The sequence below is a fragment of the Lissotriton vulgaris genome, chromosome 9 (assembly GCF_964263255.1).
Source record: "Lissotriton vulgaris chromosome 9, aLisVul1.2, whole genome shotgun sequence".
Lineage (NCBI taxonomy): Eukaryota > Metazoa > Chordata > Amphibia > Caudata > Salamandridae > Lissotriton > Lissotriton vulgaris.
The window spans coordinates 733362287-733382597 of NC_141697.1; positions in this window are offsets into that span (position 1 = coordinate 733362287).

Below are 20311 nucleotides of genomic sequence, written 5' to 3' on the forward strand. Positions count from 1 at the left end.
CGCGGCATCAGCCCAGCCCGCCATTAGGGGCGTGTCATGTATTTAACTGGACCCGTACCTGCACCATATGTGATGTTCGTCGTTTCCCTGAGGAAGAAGGAAGTTAACCTTCGAAACGCGTCGGAACCTGCAAGACGAACCCTCGGCCTCTGAATCTTCTGAGGCTTTCCATGGCCCCTGTAGCTATTCAGCAGGCTGCTGCACAATAAACGCCTGTTTCTTCTTCACCCCCGTGAGTGTGGCGTGTTTTGTGAAACACAGGAGCTTCAATATTTTAAACGGTCCGCCACCGTTTTCTGCACCCGCCTTCAAGAGTGCATGGACATTTAGGCGGAAAAAGGAGCGTCGCAGTGACCCTGCATATGCCTAGCACCGCCACAGTACCAGCCTGATTTGGAGCCTGAAACCGGGAATCATACAGATTCGGAAGGAGACCGGATATTCACCACTCCTTCTCCATGCTCAGCTGTTATCGTGGCAGGCGAGGGGGTGCGGAGCGGGTGATTATCAGCAGCAGAACAGGATCCCTGATGAGGACTGCGAAATATGCATTAACAATAAAGACAGCCTACCTGTTCCAGCAGACACCGCGGCATCAGCCCAGCCCGCCATTAGGGGTGTGTCATGTATTTAACTGGACCCGTACCTGCACCATATGTGATGTTCGTCGTTTCCCTGAGGAAGAAGGAAGTTAACCTTCGAAACGCGTCGGAACCTGCAAGACGAACCCTCGGCCTCTGAATCTTCTGAGGCTTTCCATGGACCCTGTAGCTATTCAGCTGGCTGCTGCACAATAAACGCCTGTTTCTTCTTCACCCCCGTGAGTGTGGCGTGTTTTGTGAAACACAGGAGCTTCAATATTTTAAACGGTCCGCCACCGTTTTCTGCACCCGCCTTCAAGAGTGCATGGACATTTAGGCGGAAAAAGGAGCGTCGCAGTGACCCTGCATATGCCTAGCACCGCCACAGTACCAGCCTGATTTGGAGCCTGAAACCGGGAATAATACAGATTCGGAAGGAGACCGGATATTCACCACTCCTTCTCCATGCTCAGCTGTTATCGTGGCAGGCGAGGGGGTGCGGAGCGGGTGATTATCAGCAGCAGAACAGGATCCCTGATGAGGACTGCGAAATATGCATTAACAATAAAGACAGCCTACCTGTTCCAGCAGACACCGCGGCATCAGCCCAGCCCGCCATTAGGGGTGTGTCATGTATTTAACTGGACCCATACCTGCACCATATGTGATGTTCGTCGTTTCCCTGAGGAAGAAGGAAGTTAACCTTCGAAACGCGTCGGAACCTGCAAGACGAACCCTCGGCCTCTGAATCTTCTGAGGCTTTCCATGGACCCTGTAGCTATTCAGCAGGCTGCTGCACAATAAACGCCTGTTTCTTCTTCACCCCCGTGAGTGTGGCGTGTTTTGTGAAACACAGGAGCTTCAATATATATATATATATATATATATATATATATATATATATATATATATATATACCTAATTCCAAAAATACACACAAAAAAAATTCCAATTCCAGGAAGACCGAATATATCGGCCATAAACAGCTTAGGAGAGCATGTAGGCCAGTACATAGATTTTTTTCTGCAAAGTTTGGTAAAGGAGTTGCCAGGCTATGTAAAAGACACTGGCGACTTCCTACAAAAACTAAATAAATTACAATGGTCGAAGGATTTGCTTCTTATCACTCTTGATATAGGGGTATTATATACAAGCATAGACCATCAACAGGGCATGGCCTCGGTCCAACATTTCTTGGAAACTAGGTCTAGTACACTGTATGAACACAATAAAGTTGTGTTAGAACTCATTAAATGATGCCTAAACAATAATTATTTCCTGTTTTATAAAGACATATACAAACAGGTGAGAGGAGTGGCGATGGGGGCCTGCTTCTCCCCCAGCTACGCATGTTTACATGTAGGCTGGTGGGAGGAGCGGGTCCTCAAAACCGCCTTTCAGGTGGAATACCAGATACATGTGAGGGCATATCTGCGGTACATAGACGATGTGTTCATTTTGTGGCAGGGAAGTGAGGAAGAAGCAGTAAGCTTCATAAACAAGATCAATAACAACATCTATAATTTAAAATTCACCTCCCATATTCTCAAAAATGAAATAGAATTCCTTGATGTTAAGGTTTTTGTGAAAAACAAGAAATTTGAGAGCACCCTTTACAGGAAATTGACTTCTGGCAATATCACCCTACACGCAACCAGCTCTCATCCTAAACACCTCATTGCTAGCATTCCTTATGGAGAAATCCCAAGGCTAAAATGTATATGCAGCAATGAGGAAGAGTTTAACAAATGTCAACAGGAGCTGGTTGGCAGACTTAAAGTAAGGGGGTATTCACAAAAAATCTTGCAGGATGCGATAAATAAGGCCAAAATTTAATCCAGAATGAGCCTATTTATTCCTGAAACAGACATTTCATCGGTCCCCAACACTGCTGTTACCTCCAGGATTAGTAATACTCCATGATTGATTACTACATACAACAGGGATGAACAGCAGATAAGGACAATACTAAACAAACATTGGCCAGTAGTGCTAACAGATAATATCCTTCGCAACCGAATAGCAGACAAACCTATTGTTACGTTTAGGAGAAGTAGCACTATGGGTTCAGTATTGGACCAAGCATCGCCAGACGTCAAACAAGTCACCACATGGCTAGCACCTAAGAAGGGTTTCATAAAGTGCACTACATGTCGTGCCTGTAAATTTGGATGCAACATGTCCAAATACTCTACACCTTTCAGTGCAACATCTACATTGATTACGGGAACCTACAATTGCAAAACCGAATATGCTGTATATGTTCTGACGTGCACCTGTGGGCTTACCTACGTTGGTAGCACGAAGCTGCAGGTGCACGTCAGGATTTTGCAAGATGTTAGGGCCATTCTCCACAGTGATGCAACATATCCTGTTGCGAGGGATTTTAAGAAAGTGCATGCAAATAGCATCAATTGCTTGTCCTACTATGTAATAGATGCTGTGGCTAAGAAAAGAAGGGGTGGCAATAGAGAGCGCCAACTCCGCCAGCTCGAAACTAAATACATTCTCGAGCTTGATTGTAAATGGCCCAATGGGTTGAATACAACAGAAGACATGCACAGCTTTTTGTAAAATATACTTAGCTGCAACATTGTGGATTTTACCTGCCAATGAGGTCTCATTTATGTAAATAGCAAATTAATGAACGTCCGGTACGAAAGTACATCAACTCTCTGATTTTACAAACTATTTAATTATATTCTCTCTTTCCCTTTGAATTGATTTTTTCTTTTTTTTAAAAAATTTTTTTATTTTATTCAGGCATAATCAGTAGGTCATCATTACAATAGTACATCAGTTCAGAATTAACTCAAATAATACAGAATTATGAATAAATAAATCGCAGGGTTTGAAATTCACAGAAATGATTAAAAAATCAACATAAATAACATTTTAGAGAGATAAAGATTATACACCAATATAAACAAACTCTAAAGTCAATTATACGTATAGTCACCAATCATCCGATACCACCAGGGACAATGCGATTTTTCCATTCAGTTATTGGACGCCAAAGCATATCTCCTCGTAATTTAGATCGTATCCCTCTTGTTTTAAATATTGCAGATTCATATCTATAAGCTGCCAAAAAGCGTGCTAACCACATCTGAAAACTTGGAGGCTCTACATCTTTCCATCTCGCAGATAGGAGTATCCTGAAAAACAGCCATGCCAATAAAAACTAATCTTTCTTCAGATTTTTCTAGATTTAAGGTATGGTCATGGCCAAAAAGAAATAAAGTTTCGGATTCTGGTATTATGTGTCCAAAAATTTCCTCCCAGAAGGAATTTATCATACTTTTCACTAATGTCAAATTAGGACAAGTATAAAACATATGGGTAAGGGTTGCCGGCCCTTGAGTACATCTTGGGCATAAATCATTCTCTCGTTTGCCCCATGTAAATAGTTTAGCAGGGGTAAAGTAAAGGTCAAAGATAGTTTTGTACAATTGTGCCTAAATATTACTTGCCATCAATAACTTTTGACTCATATTTAACACCTGGTTTAAATCCACATTTGGATTGTTCAATTTTAAGCACCATTTTTTTCCGTTTTATCGAGATCATCATTCTTCATGCTTAAAAGAATATTATATAGAGTTCCAATTCTACTATTTGTTCTAAATATTACATCCATAATTTGATACTTATGCAAGCAGATTAGTGACTCCTTAGCTTTTAGTGTAGCAAATATCTGTGCAAACTTCAGAAATTCCCCATTCGGCAATTTATATTTAGTTTTTAGATCTAGAAAAGTTGTGTCATAGTCATTTATTAGAAAATCACCTATTGTCTCAATTCCTATCTTGGCCCAATGTTTTAAAAAGGCATCTGAATCCTGTCCTTGAAAAAGATTAGAATGCAAAAGTGGTGTATAACGATTAATTTTCTCAACTTGACTATGTTTAGCAATTTTACTCCAAATTTTCCAAACATTAATCATAATTTCACCTTTAAAATCTTTATAATTTCTTGTCTCAGTTTTTCGCAATAACAAGCCTTTTGCCTCCCGACGACTATAAGTTCATATATTGGCGGTATTTCAACACGGCCCTCTAAATTCTCTTCGCTATATCCTTTAAACAAAGGTGTAAACTGTTTTAGTTGTGCTGCCCAATAATATAATACCATATTAGGTATAGCAAGGCCACCTTTATCAATAGGAAGAGACAATAGTTCAATAGATCTCCTAATTTTCCCATTCTGCCACACAAACTTAGATATAAGTGAATTAATCAATATTAAAGTCTCCTTTTTGATGGCTAGTGGTATTGCCCTAAATAGATAGAGACATCTAGGTAGCGTATTCATTTTAACATAATTAACTCTCCCTATAATGGATAGATGAAGGCTATTGACCCTTTCAAAATCATTCTTGATTTTTTTCAGTAATGGATCAAAATTAATTTGTGAGATTATCTTAGTGTTTGCACAGAGTTCAATGCCCAGATAAGTAGCTTTTTCAACTCTTTGTGGATCCATACAGACTGTCTCGGGTGTACTTATTATAATCGTCTTTCCTTTGTTGAGAGAGTACCCAGAATAAGTCCCAAATTCAGAAGTAATTACCTCTATTTCATGAATAGCTTCTGTTGGATCGGGTGTGACTATCGCAATGTCGTCAGCATATGCCAGTATTTTCGTTTCAAACTGTTGACTGACAACCAGTTTAATAACAGTACTCTCTAATAGTTTCAAGATAAGAGGGTTGATATATAAAGCAAATAGCAGAGGCGAACACGGGCAACCTTGCCTAGTATCTCTTGTTATATTGATGTATTCAGAGAATAATCCGGCCGCGAGAACTTTGGCTTTGGGGCGGTGATACATTGATTTTATTGAGTTAATAAATTTGGGGCCAAAATTATTGCGTGTCATAACTTCCCATAGAAATTTCCAGGTGACACGATCGAAAGCTTTCTCAGCATCCAGTAGAATCATTGACATACGCTCCCCCCTGGCTGTCGTGGCGTCAAATAAGGCAACTGCCCTACGGATGTGATCAGTGGTTCCCTTTCCAGGGATGAAGCCATGTTGCCATGGGGAAGCGAGCTGTTCAATGACTCCACTGAGCCTGAGTGCTAAGACTTTTGCATATAATTTAGAGTCCGAATTGATAAGGGATATAGGACGATATGACGTGAGAAGTTCTGGGGATTTTCCCTTTTTTGGAAAGACGATTATATTAGCTTCCTCCCAAGAAATCGGAGGTACACCATTAAATTGTATTCCAAGAAACAAATCATGTAGAATCGGTAGTAACTGATGGCTAAGTATCTTAAATAGCTCAATCGGTATCTTGTCTGGACCTGCTGCTTTGCCAGAGGCTAATAATGATAATGCGGTCCTAACTTCTGCAATTGTTATTTCTTTTTCAAGATCGTCCCTTGTATCATTATCCAATGTTTTCGTAGCCTCGGAGTTACTAAGAAAATTGTTTATAAAAACTTTTGTTTCTATCTCAGGCCTCTTAGTATCCTCTGTATATAGCTTCTGATAATACCTCTGAAACTGGGAATTAATTTCAGCTGCCTGAGTAAAGGTCTGCCAGTTTTCTATTATAGTAACTATGTCCCTTCTTGTAATTTTCTGATGCGTACTAAGTGCCAGTTGTCTGCCCACTTTCTCTCCGCTTTCATAGACTTGCTTCCTGTGTGATTGATATGTCTCAGCAGCTTTCTGACTTAGTTTAGAGTTTAGTTCTGATTTTAGTATAGCTACCTGCATCATCACCTGACTTGTATCTTGTCTTTGTCTAATTTTACTGATATGTTCTTCTTCGGCTTTAGCTAGAGCAGCTATTTTTACTTCAAATTCTTGTTTTTCCCCATTCCTGATTTTGGTTTGGTACTTAATAGTTTCCCCTCTTAGAGCGGCTTTATAAGTATCCCAAACAATATTTCTTGAAGCACTAAATCGATTCATGCTAAAAAATTCCTCAGTCCAGGCTTTAATAAAATCAATATATTCTTGGTTGCATAGTAATTTCCTATCAAAGGACCATCTTGTTTTTTGAATGTAATTAGTTTTATAATCAATTGATAATAATAGGGGATTATGGTCTGATAGTGTTTTCGTAAGTTTCTTTATGTGTGCAGAGGATGTTAAATCTTTAGATATAAACATGTAATCTATCCGTACATATTTTTGATGGGGGTGTGAGTAATACGTGTAGCCAGAATCTGTTGGTCTATTTTGCATCCAAATATCAGTTAGCCCAAGGCTACAAATTAAATTACTTATAGCCTGATAAACCTTTGGTTTCCAGCCAATATATTTTAATCTAGTTACATACGGTGACAAGGATGGTATTAAAGAAATGTTAAGATCGCCGCAGAAAATTAGTGGACCTTGCCAAATGGCTAATTCTGCTTCTAATTTTTCAAAAATTATAGGATCATCCTGATTAGATCCATAGACAGTGCATATCGTAATTGCACCAACTAATTTAGCAATTGCCCATCTTCCATATGAATCTGACGCACAGCGTATTCCTTGTCCATGACAACTCTTAGCCAGTATTGCAACCCCCCTTATGTTTGTCGTTTGAGATGAAGCTACTATCAGATTATATCCTCTCAGTCTTAATAGCGCTCTTTTGCTCCATGGAATATGGGTTTCCTGTAGACATCAAATGTCTACCGGGTATAGCTTTAATAATTCTTCAAGTCGTACTCGTTTATCTCTAGTCAGTAATCCTCCTATATTCCAGGTTTGTATATTAAGCTTACCCATTATTCATATGGTAGTTTTGTTGGTTAATGTTACTCAAGTCATGTTCCATGTACATACCCTGCTTTATATTTTCCAAAATTAGCTCTGTTCCTACTATTATGCCTTATTTTTTCCCATTTTCTCCTTTCCCTTCCCCCCTCCCTCTTCGTCGTCCCTCCCTCTTGCCCACCCCTTCTCCACTCCCTCCCTTCTTGCTGAGGCTTCCAGACTCACCCAGAGTCTGTGTGATGAAGTTGCTGCACTTCTACTGAGCTACCTTAACGAAAAAAAATTTTTTAAGAAAAAGTGTCATAAAAGAGCAGAAAAAAAGAAAAAAGACAATGGATTCTACAAAGGATTCTACATCACATTCAAGTGTATCATATTATATCTCAAAAACTATATACAGTCTATACCATACATCCCTAAATTATACCTCCATTGCTTGTTACTGTCTCAAAAAAGATAGAACACACTTAATTCACCCGTCAAGAGCATAAAGAAGAGGACATATCTCACTATAGGTTATTAAAGTATTAAAGTATTATGACCTAAGTGAATTAAATTCTTATCTACGATATTTCATCTAAGTATGCTTTTGCCTTTATTTCTGACTGAAAAAACTTAGTCTGACCACGGTGGACAATCTTAAGAGTAGCAGGGTTGTTCAGATAGGCCAGAGCACCTTTCTCTTGAAACGATTTAATCAACATTCGTAACCTCCATCGTCTTTCGACGGTTGCGTGGCAAAAGTCAGGTCTTGAAAAGAAAGAAAAACCATTGCAGGCTATTTTCCGGTTTGGTCTCGCTTTCTCTGCTACCGCCTGCCTTAGTAGGAAATTACCAAAGTACACTAGAACAGCTCTTGGATATAACCCTGGTTTCAGCGGAGGATTAAAAGGGAAACGATGTACCCTTTGAATTTCAGCTTCCCAGTTCCAGCTCTGTAGTTCAGGCATAGCTTCACTGAAAAGTTTAATAATGAAAGCTCGTATATTTTCTCCCTCAACTTTTTCTGGTATTCCCAGGATGCAAAGATTATTACGGCGTTGCCTGTTTTCGAAATCTTCAAGCTTCCATTTGATATCCACCAGTTCTGTTTCCTGTAGTTTAATTTTCTCACAATTTTCAGAAGAGTCTTTCTCTGCTGCCATTACCCTTTGTTCCATCTCAGTTACACGCTCCCCAATCAGTGTGCATGTCTTAGATAGTTTCTTTACAACCCCCTGCATTTTACGCAAAGCTATACGAGATCTTTTGCTGTCCTTGGCGGTCTCTTCCCTGTGAGCTGCTATAGCCTGGAGGATAGTCTCCACTGCAGAGGGGGTTACCTCTGAATCACCTGGCATGTCTGAGGAAGAAGCCTGATTATATTCAAGTTGAGCTGTTGTTATTTTCTTTAATACAGTTCTTGTATTACCTTTAGGCTTAGTTTTCACAGTATTAGACATCTGCCTCCCCTCATCATAGCTGTCTTCTGAGGAATATATATGTGTTTCTGATTCATCTTCATCCTCAGACGATTCAAAGCTCTCAGACCATTCTCCTAAATTATAAGCTCCAACCTCTTCAGTGTCATCGGAAAAAGAATAGAACTCAGTGAGGTCTTTTTCCCCCTCTTGCAGCTGTCCTGGTTGTGCAGGTTGTGCAGGCAATTGTAAAGTGATACTTGGAAGCAAATCATTGGCATCTTTATTTGCTATAGTTTGTTTAGAGATTACACGTTGGGGTAGTTCGGGTACACTAAGTACCTCCTCCGTAGTAGTTGTCTTGTCTAATCCTGGAGTTGTTGCCATTACGCTAGGCTCGATCTAAGAAGTCTCTCGGCCATCGAGGCAAGATGGCGGCCTAGACGCTAGGCTGATTGCAGCACTCTACTGAGCTCCAAAGATGATGTGATCAATTGGATCGTTCTTGCGACGGATTCTACACGGAGCGGTCAAAGAAAATGCTTACATGACTCAAGAAAGAAGACTTGAAGAAAGGAGAGTCCTGGTAAACCCCTGATTGTGTGGCTGAGAAAAAACAGAGAAGAGACGCCGATATCCTGGCATGCTGACAGCTGAAAACCCCGGGCGCCGTGAAAAGGAAAAAGTCATTCAGTGAAAGCGCCGCCTTTTTTTTTTTTCTCCTCTCACAGAATTGCAACCGACACGCCTAAACTGGGGGTAAGATACAGTTGCAAGTTCCTGCAGCAGCACAATAATGCGATACTGCTACAATGTACTAAAAACCCTCAAACGCTCCAATATACTCGATACACTTACTCTCTGGTGGAACCCGGCGCCTCTACGCGGCGTCTCCAGGGAAACAGTGTACACACAGTCAGTAGCTCTACGGAAGCCGTGTCAGCTACAGGAATTAGCGCGGCAAAACGCTAGCTCCACTCTGCACGGCTCGGTTTGGCGTTTGGAGAGGCTTTTGCGGAGGGAGGCTCCGAGGGAAAAGGACATAGTGATGCCGCCAAAAAGCACCTCAGCTGCAGCCACCAGAGCCAGGATTGCAAAAGCGGCAAGGGTGCTGCGGAAGGAAGCAGAGAGACAGCAACGAGAAGGACTGATAGACGATGAAGACCAGCTACAGGTAAAAACAGTAAAAGCTAAAAAGCAAGTAGCTGCAACTGGTTCTCCCTTGGGGTCTTCAAGGCAGGAAATTTTAGCAACCCGTAGAAGAATAAGCAGTGCAGGAGGGAGGACTGTGCATGAGCTAATGTTTAGAAAGACCCCAAATCAGAACAATTCACAATTAGAGACTGAGCTTGAAACCGAGACTGTATCTATTCCAGTAATGAATGTGGATCAGAGTCTTTCAACTGAGGGGCAACAGAATGCTATTTCTGATCCAGAGGAGGGAACATCCAACTCCCTTATTAACCCTGAAAACCCCGAAAACATAGCAATTACTGATGCTTTGAATGTGGAAACTCCTAATATGAATAACATTATAATTGATGAGGTCTCTAAAAACAACTTAATTGATGGTCCTAAAGTAATAGTGTTGGATGAGGAGAAACAAGCTGAGGCGGGCCGGGTAATGTCTTTTTCGGGACCTGGGGGCAATATTCTAGGGGTGCAAAATGAACAGATTAATCCTGTGCCTGAAGAGTCTTTTTCTTGAATTGATTTTTTCAATGAACTTATTATATATAGGATCAACATGTTTTAGGATAAAGGTGGCTTTTATTAATTGTTTAACAATTTTAGAAATTAGATTTATCTATATTCTAGGAACAGATGGTTAAGCCCTATATAAGGTGGAAATAGTTTTCCACCTTGACGTATGTACCTTTGGTAACACGCGCTTAACAGCGTCCCGCCCTGTGCCTCGACAGCCTGTCCGCGGTAAGAGACAAGGGTTGCCGAACCACGCAATAGCTTCAGGCGATTTTCGTGCTCCCTTACTCCCATTTGAGCCTCACGCTACTAGCCAAGTTTGGCGCTTGAGTAAGAGAAAGAACTAATCATAACAAATGCCTTACACAAACAATTTGTGGGCTCGTGTCTGTGCGCCTGATGACGAGCGAGCATAGAGTAGCGTTCAATTAAACAAGGCTGGCTACTGTAGGTGTTGGAGTAAGATAATGACTCCAACTCAAAGTAAAGCTTTAAACGAACCGACAATCCACAAGCCTGCCCGATGATGATGTTGGGACAAACAGGGCAGACTGCAGATTCTTTTTTTTTCACAACAGATTTTATTGAGCAGTTGAAGCAGAGTAAAACTGTGGCTCCCCACAGTCAGGAGATCGCCACCAAGAGTTATGGTACAGTTTATAATGCATGCACAATGTCCGATCAATAAGAGGAGAAAAGCCCAAGAAGAACAACCCCTTATCCCACCCCTACCCCACCAACTCCCACTGCCCCACTACCCCACAACCCCCCCCTATTCCCATGCTAACCCCACGCACGCGTGTATAGACTGTATATTAGCAACACTAGGGTGTGATGTGATAGGTATGCCACAGATCTCAGGCCCACGCGGCACATCTCGTTTATACGCCCTCCTCTCGTTCCACTGGGGGATACAATGACAGCCCCCTATAATCAGCCCACCGCTTCCAGATCTTAAAATGCTTACGGGGGCATCCCCTTGCTTCAAACACTGCAGACTGCAGATTTTTACTGCCCAGAAATGTTTGAATGTTTGTCACTACATCATAGGCGATTACATGTACATCATCTAAAATTGTGTATATACATAAAATGACCCTATTGAATAACATGGTACCTCTATTTATGAAATTGATACAGCTTTCTAGTCCCTCCTTTATTTCTCTTTCCTCTTTTTCTTCCTATAGAGCGGTGCTCCGTTTTACCTGAGCTGTAGCCAGGTGAGGTGGGGCGTGTATTCCCCATAATTTGGGTGAGTGGATATAAATATATCCATTGTCTTCTGTCTAAATATGATGATAAATACAGAATTGCTTACTAAATAGAAACTAGTGACCAATAAACAATTGGCAAATATGATTAATCACATAAAGTGTGTGCTTTGCTACAATCGCCAATAACTGTGTGTCTTCTTTATTGTTTGTTCGTCCACTGTCATTTTGTGACCATATGGATCATCTGTACAGGCGAATTCCAGGTGATATAATTTATTTTACCTCACTTGCTCACATAACGCAGTAGCATCATTATTAAGGTCCTGATGAAGCAGGAGGAGATCTTTTGACTCTATATCCACTGCAGAAACATGTTGACCTCCAATCCATCTCAGTAGTTATTTGTTTACCACTACTTTGCACTGTTTTTATCTTTGGGTGTGGATAGGATTCTATTAAAACTGTTTTTTCCACTTCCACAACCCAATCTTAACCAATCATTTTGCACTTAGCACTGTTACTTTACCACACTTTTTTGCACTGCTAGTCAGTTTACCCCCTGATGCCATTCAATTGCGCTACTACACCTGAGTTTCCTTCTACCAGATTGGGCTACAGTCTACCTAATCCATAGTGGATGAACACCACTTCCTTCGGTTAAGGATCCCAAATGATGTAGGGCGGTACAGGATGGGTATCTGATGGGAATCATTATTTTTCACCACGAATTATTCTCTATGGACTTCGTGATTGTACCCTTCAGATAACACAGTTTTTCTAGATAGTTCCACTTTTTCTGACCCATTGTTATCTTAATAATTAGTTGTAAGCCCTATATCAGCATTTGATCAGTTGAGAAATCAATATTGTCTATACCAGCACTTTATATTTATATATGCACTTTTTGCACAATTTTCTCTCACTCGTGTATGCACTGAAAAAAGAATGAAAGAAAGATTGATCAAAAAATCGTTATAAAAATACGTATGTGTTGTTATGCACGAATGACTCATAGGCCATATTGGTTGAGATGGTAATAAGCGGATTTATCCGGTCATAATTCAGGTTGGCTACTTCAGCAATATAGGCAGTCTTGGATTTATCCAATGAGTATTTTAAACATGAATGTGTATTTATTATTACATGAATACCATGACATTTAAGCACTTTACATGTTTTTAAAAGCTTTTAAACATGTTTATATATATTGAGTGTGTCATATTGTGTTAACCTGCCTATTTAGTTTAGAACTACAAAACGATCTTTGTAGTAACTATAGTCTGATGTTTATGTTCACCATCATGTGACCTATGATGTCAGACAATGGGAGTGGTGATATTCACTTTAAAAGGTAGATGGCGTTTTTTCCACTTTTAACACGTGAACAAGGGCTTACGGGCTTGAAACACGTTGTGTTGGATCTCTCTAAATAAATGACATCTCTGCCCAGAAGAAACTACGGAGGTCTGTGTCTCTTTCCTCGCCTAATCCGCCGTGTGTGGAATCGGGAAGTGGTTTGAGTTTCCAGGATATATATATATATATATATATATATATATTACCTACTGGCGGTCGCCAGTAGGTAGTTATAGTTAGGATTTTTTTCAATGTTAAATCTCAAAATTCTATTTAGAATAACTTTGGCACCGGTTGACGAATCTGCCTGAAAATTTCCTGAAAATGGCCTCGTCGAGCTCCGGTCCTTCCTTGAAAGTTTGGGGGGGATACCTCAAGCGGGGGCCGAGATAAAAGGGGGGTCCCAAAACGCGTTTTCCCCATGTTAATTTCCATAGGGCGGTCGATTTCACTTTTAACCCGAACGGCTGAATGGATTTCCACCAAATTTGGCAAAATTGTAGGGATTGGTAGCCTGATGTGCCTTTGCTATGTCTCAAGATATGTGCTGCAGTGGATTTTGAGTAATTTAGGTTCCAAAAAATATATATATCTATAGCAGCGCACCGGTGCGCGCACCAGGGAGCGCTCCGGGCGCGTGACGCGAGGTGCGCATGGAAAGCTGATTGGCTCTCGGGTGTCTGTAAACATTCGAAACAGTCCAGAGCGGCCGCCATCTTGTGTCTCGGTAAAATCGAGACATAAGAGGTGGCTAAAACAAAGGGAGAACTGACCATAAGGCGTCAGGGATAGACCCCTTTGACCCCCTAGGTTTGATGTGGGGGCTATAAAAGGGCCCCGCGGGGCATTTAAAATATATTTTTTTTTTTCGTTTTGCGCGGGGGAAGCGCCCGGTGCGCGCACCAGGTAGCGGCCCTGGGAGCGTACTATGATGAAAAAAGGTGACAGAGTTTTTAAAAAATGAAGTTTTGATTTAGAAATTGGAGGTAGTTCTAAAAAGAACTTTTTTTTTTCTTCTTTTTGTTGTTTTATATTTTTTTTGTGTTTTTTGAACTTTTTGAACTTTTTTTGGCTTTTCAAAACAGTTTTATATTTTTTTTGGTATTTTTTTAGGGGGAGAAACAAAAAAAGGGAATTGAAACTGGCTCAACTGGAGCAAAAAAACAAAAAACCCAAAAAATTACTTCTTTTTGGGGCACTTGTGATTATCACCTGCAAGGACGATGAGCTTAACGCTTTTTTCGCCATAGGCGATAAGCTTGCCACATGCAGAACAAGTGATTTTAAAATCAGCAAATCTCGGCTGAATGCAAGGCATCACCTCGGATGTTTCTGGTTCTGATGAAGTTGGTTGGTTTCTTTGGGAGGGGGTCCTTGATGACTGGGGGAGGTTACTGGCCAGTTCCCTGAACTCTGCACGAGAGTAGTTGATTGGGTGCTTTCTGGTCATGTGCCGAATCATGGTATAGTTACCAAAAAAAATATTTTTTGTTTGGGTTGCCCCGTGAAAGTTCATCATTGCAGATGAGGCAAGTCACCTTGGGCGCATTCACCTTTTTTTTCCCCTCTGGGATTGAAAAAAACTCCCATACAATGTGTGGTTTGGGTTTGTATGGGGTATTTTATTCTGGCAGCCATCTTCTTCTCCCCTCCTCCTCTTCCTCTTCCTCCTCCTCCTGTTCTTGACCACCAATATAATTTGGAGCTGGTCCTCTTGGTGGTCGTGGTGGTGGTGGTGGGGCAGATGCACCAGCTGATGCTACTACTGAAGCCATTATTTGGAGCAAAAAAGTAGAGAGAGCAACAAACAGGTCTTCCTCAGTCAAAGGACAAAGTCAGAATAAGGAAAAAAGGTGGGGTCTTTCATCATTTAGAAAAAAAACTGTCCTGAACCAATGAGAAGTGTTATTTTCAGGTCACAAGACCAGGGGCTTCATCATTATGAAACTAAAACTGTTATGAACCAATGAAAAGTGTTATTTTCTGCTCACATGACCCGACGCGCTTACGCTACGCGCCCGGGGCGCGCCCGGGGCGCGCAGCGTAAGCGCGTCGGAAGTTTACGTTGTGCGATCGTATTCGCTCGAGTACTTCCGGGTGCGCTTACGCCGTGCATATCACGCGGTCGCGGCTACGCGATACGTCACGATCATGTTTTCGTTTGCGATATTGGCGCTCACGGGACGCTCCCCGGAGCGCGCCTTGGGGCGCTTTTCAGAAATACGCTCTTCGGGGCGCTCTCCGGGGCGCGCTCCGGGAGCGCTCCCCCAAAAAATTAAAAAAAAAAAAAAAGGGATAATTGTAGGGACAGGTAGCCCTATTCTGAAGTGGTTTGTAAAAAAATTAACTTTAGAAAAATATGTATTGTGCTACATTGGGCTTAATATATGTTAGAGCCAAAATGTAGCCCAAATGTAGCCCAAAGTAGCCCAATGTAGCCCAAAGATGGCCACCAGAGACCAAAAATTGTAAATGTAGCCCAAATTTCAACTAGATGTAGCCCAACTGTAGCCCAATGACAGAATGTACCAGAGTGTTAAAAAGAACAACTAGAGTGCTAACAGTCTTATTTATAAAGTGAAACTTATAGTTAGGAATTAGCATTAAAAAAACCTATGAAATTCACTGAAAAAACCATAGGTTTCACACCAGTTATAGTTAGGAATTAGCATTTAAAAAACCTATGAAATTCACTGAAAAAACCATAGGTTTCACACCGGTTATAGTTAGGAATTAGCGTTTAAAAAACCTATTAAATTCACTGAAAAAACCATAGGTTTCACACCAGTTATAGTTAGCTGGAAATTTTACTGATATAAAACCAATGAAATTCCCACGTTATAGTTAGTCGGACTCACTATAACTTGCGCGTGTAATGCCCTGCTGATGACATTACATATTACATCACTCATGACATGGTCAGTGACATCACTTATGACATCACTGATGACAAACCTCCTTTAAGTGTAATGTAACCCTTAAAACACATATTGGAAAATAGAAATTAACATTTTCAAAAAAATGGAGATACCCATACCAGTTACAACAACCAATTCAGTAATTCCACCATCTATATACACATTCTCTCATTCACCAACAGTTCTATATAGTCACTCATACATATACTCACTCATCATATGTAGTGATACACCTATACATCCTGTTACACACCGACAATCATCCAAAAGTTACTCACACACATACTCACACATGCAAATAAACTATTGAACATCCATTTATTTGCATATAAAACTATACACACTCAACCACCCATACAGTCCTGCACATATGGTGTCTTCTAAACACATACAAAGAGAGAGTTAGTCATTCATGCATCTATGTGATTAGTAATACCCCCATAAAACCATAGAAACACTCATACTGATACTAAAAAAACATCTAAGAACCCAAATACCTACACATGTAGGTACTCATCAACCCATGCAGCCAGTTATTCACAAAGTGAAACACTGATACATATATTTAAATATTTAAACATTACTCGCTAATATATGTATTCACTAAGGTACACTTAATAAGCCAGTTATCCAATCATTTCTTTTTGAAAAAAACATTCATTAAGACAATAATTTAAACATTTATTCTTCCCTCGACCTTTACATATACATATATAAAACATATTTATTTTTTAGAAAGACACACATTCACTGGATGGTGTCATAAGTGATGTCACTGACCATGTCATGAGTGATGTAATATGTAATGTCATCAGCAGGGCATTACACGCGCAAGTTATAGTGAGTCCGACTAACTATAACGTGGGAATTTCATTGGTTTTATATCAGTAAAATTTCCAGCTAACTATAACTGGTGTGAAACCTATGGTTTTTTCAGTGAATTTAATAGGTTTTTTAAATGCTAATTCCTAACTATAACCGGTGTGAAACCTATGGTTTTTTCAGTGAATTTCATAGGTTTTTTAAATGCTAATTCCTAACTATAACTGGTGTGAAACCTATGGTTTTTTCAGTGAATATATATATATATATATATATATATATATATATATATATATATATATATATATTACCTACTGGCGGTCGCCAGTAGGTATATATAGTTAGGATTTTTTCGCTATGGCATTTCTGAAAATTCTATGTCTAATAACTTTAGCGTTTGTGGACGGAATCGGCTGAAATTTTCAGGAAAATGGCACATTTTGTTTCTGAGCAGCCCCTGAAAATTTGGGGGGGGTCGTCAAGGGGGGGCCGAGAAAAAAGGGGGGTCCCAAAACGCGTTTTTCCCATGTTAATTTCCATAGGGCGGTTGGACTCACTTTTAGCCCGAACGGCTGAATGGATTTTCACGAAACTTGGCAAAATTGTAGGGACTGTTAGCCCGATGTGCCTTTGCTAGGTCTCAATATATGTGCTTCAGTGGATTTTGAGAAATTACCGTTTAAATCAAGATATATATCTGTAACAGCGCTCTGGGCAGCGATCCGGTTAGCGAACTTTTCGCGTATCGGAACTTTGCGATGCGAAGCTGATTGGCCCTCCGGTGTCTGTCAACATTCTAAACAGTCCGGAGCGGCCGCCATCTTGTCTCTCGGTAGGATCGAGAGACAAGAGGAGGCAAAAACAAAGGGGGAAATTACCATAAGGGGGCATAGTAGATCCTCGTTGACCCCCTAGGTTTTATGTGGAGGTTTTAAAAGGGCCTAGGAGGGTCCAAAAGAAAAAATATATATATATATTTTTTTTTGCGTGGTAAGCGCCAAGTTCGCGAACCGGAAAGCGTTCTGGGCAGCGTACTTAAAGGATAAAAGAATGATAGACTTTTCTAATACTGTATGTTAATTATTTGTTGTTTTTGTTTGTTTTTTTATTTATTTATTTATTTTGATTTTTAAAAAAATTATTTATTATTTTCATAGTTCATTAAAACTTCCAGCATTATATCATCTGGTATCTCGTCGAACATGGATGTTTCTGTCTCTTGTAAGGTTTGAATAAATTGTTCGTCAAAAGATTGATCCATAAAATCTTCATCCACATTTTCTTCAGTTACAATGTCTTCGGATGTAATCTCGAAGGAAACATTAGTTTCTTCTTGCTCCCCTTCCATTTTTTTGCTGTAAATTGCATTAAAAAAAAATTATATTAGAAGACTTAGGGCACTGTTGGGTTTAAGTTCAGACATGTCGTTCTGTTTTTTTAACAGTGAAGTTAAAGTAAGTAAATTCATAATTATAGCAGAGAAGTGTAAGTCAATCAATAAATGTAACAGAGGAGGTTATCTGTATCTATAACTATAGCAGGGGGTCAGTAAATAATTATCAATAAACATTTTTACAAATTAATTTAAAGTGCCACTTACAAATTATCAAATAACTTTACAGGGAGGTGAAAAGGCTCTTGAAATGTAGTTCAGGAAGTAGCAGTGAAAATGGCTGTGTTTCCTTCTCTTCCTTTATATATATTCAGGTATATAACCAATCAAATGTCAGGTAATAAAAATTGTAAATGAAAGTAAAGTTTTCATTGGTTGTCAATTCCAATATTTTAGATGTGTTTTGTGAAGTAATTTACCTCAGGGTATTTAGATAGGTCTACAGGCTAAATGGCTAAATGAAATTTCAATCAAATTTGTGTGAATGAAAGGGATTGTTATGTAGTATGAGGTAATCTATATTTGGTGAGAGTGTCTCTAGTCGTTTTTCTGCTAATTACTTTCCCACCTTTTTTTAGGATCGCTTTCTGGAAAGCGGCCCGGTTAGCGAACCTTAAGCGTCACAGGAGTCCACCATTTTGTGTTTCGGTTGCATTAAGATACAAGATGGAGGGCAAATAATGTTCAGAATGTGTAGAAGGGGGCACGGTAGACTTATCTTGACCCCCTAGGTTTTCTGAGGGTGGCTGAGGAGGTTTAAATGTGCGGAAAAAAAAAATTTTTTCAAAAAATTCCGCGAGGTTAGCTTTCGGTTAGCGAACCGGGGAGCGTATTTTGTGGAAAATTAGCGAAAAAAGTTAGAAAAAAATAATAATTGTGAGTGATTAGATGAAGGGTAGCTCTGAGAAGAGCTTTTGGGTTTATGGTTCATTTAGGTACTTATAAGTAGGTACCAATGCACATTCTTAAATTCAGAATGAAAATTCTGTTGCCCTCATCTGAGAAGTGAACTCCATCTCCTCTGTAGATATCTTGCATGTAGTAACGCAAGTTATTGTTGTACAGGGAGCCCATTCCATGGTCTCTCATGAAAGCTGAAACAGATTTGTTTACATGCTTCCTCGACTTCTCAATTTGTGGACAAAATTGGTTAGACCACCTCCATTTCTGTCTTTGGCATATATTGGAATATACCAAGGCAGTTTGAGGAAAAAGTGCCATTAATTGCTCAAAGGTGTCCTTTAATAGCATTTCCAGACCTACTCCTGTCAAAGTGCCCAAATCATTACCTCCACAGTGCACAATTAACAGGTCAGGTTTTGGCAAATGCATAAAGGTTTTCACCAATGGTATCAATTGGTGACATTTTAATCCTCTTTGGCCCAACCACTTAATTTCCACATCTTGTAAATTGAGATTGTGTAAATTTCTGTTCTCGGCATACCTTTGAGCCCAGTGGATGTAACTATGTCCAACAATCCAGACGTTAAACATGGTGGGAGAAGGTTGTGCTGCAGTCAGATGAAGTGTGGTAATGAAAGGGCAGTTGAAACAGTAGGAGTTTGTAAAGAAAAAAAACTGTGGATTTCCAATGCTAATGATTCATTAGCAGTGATTGGTGTATTTCCATTTCTGAAAACAGAAAGTTAGGGTGCATGGATGTGTTCTTTGAAAGATGTAATTTGAATGGTCAAGGAAGAAACTTTTAATGAAAGATTGCACTGGATACGCAGGTGCACTGAGAGTTCAGAGTTCAATTGAAACATTGTTGTGTGAATTTGCAAACATGAGAGGTCTTCCAGGAGGTCGTTGCTATGGAAAAAAGGTAGAGAGGGCAGAGGGGGGAAGGGTTTTGATTTGAAAAAAGTGAGGGAAGAGTTATGATTGGCTAATATGAGAGATATGTGAAATGAATATCTGTATTTGTGTGCTTTCAATAGCTGCAGCCTCTGGAGTGCATCCTTTTTCTTCTGCTGAAGACAATTTGGTGTATTTCTGAGACTGTTTTGAAACTCAAAAAGTATTTGCTAAGGTGAGAAAAGATTTATTTATTTTAGATAGAGAATAGTATGAATTAAGGAGAAAATGATGAAGAAAGCAGTGTTTTTAAACTGTGGCTTTGTCTGTAGTGATATAGAAATAAATTTTGTTACTTAGAGAAATTGTAATTGCATATTCGGTGTAGCATTCTGGAATG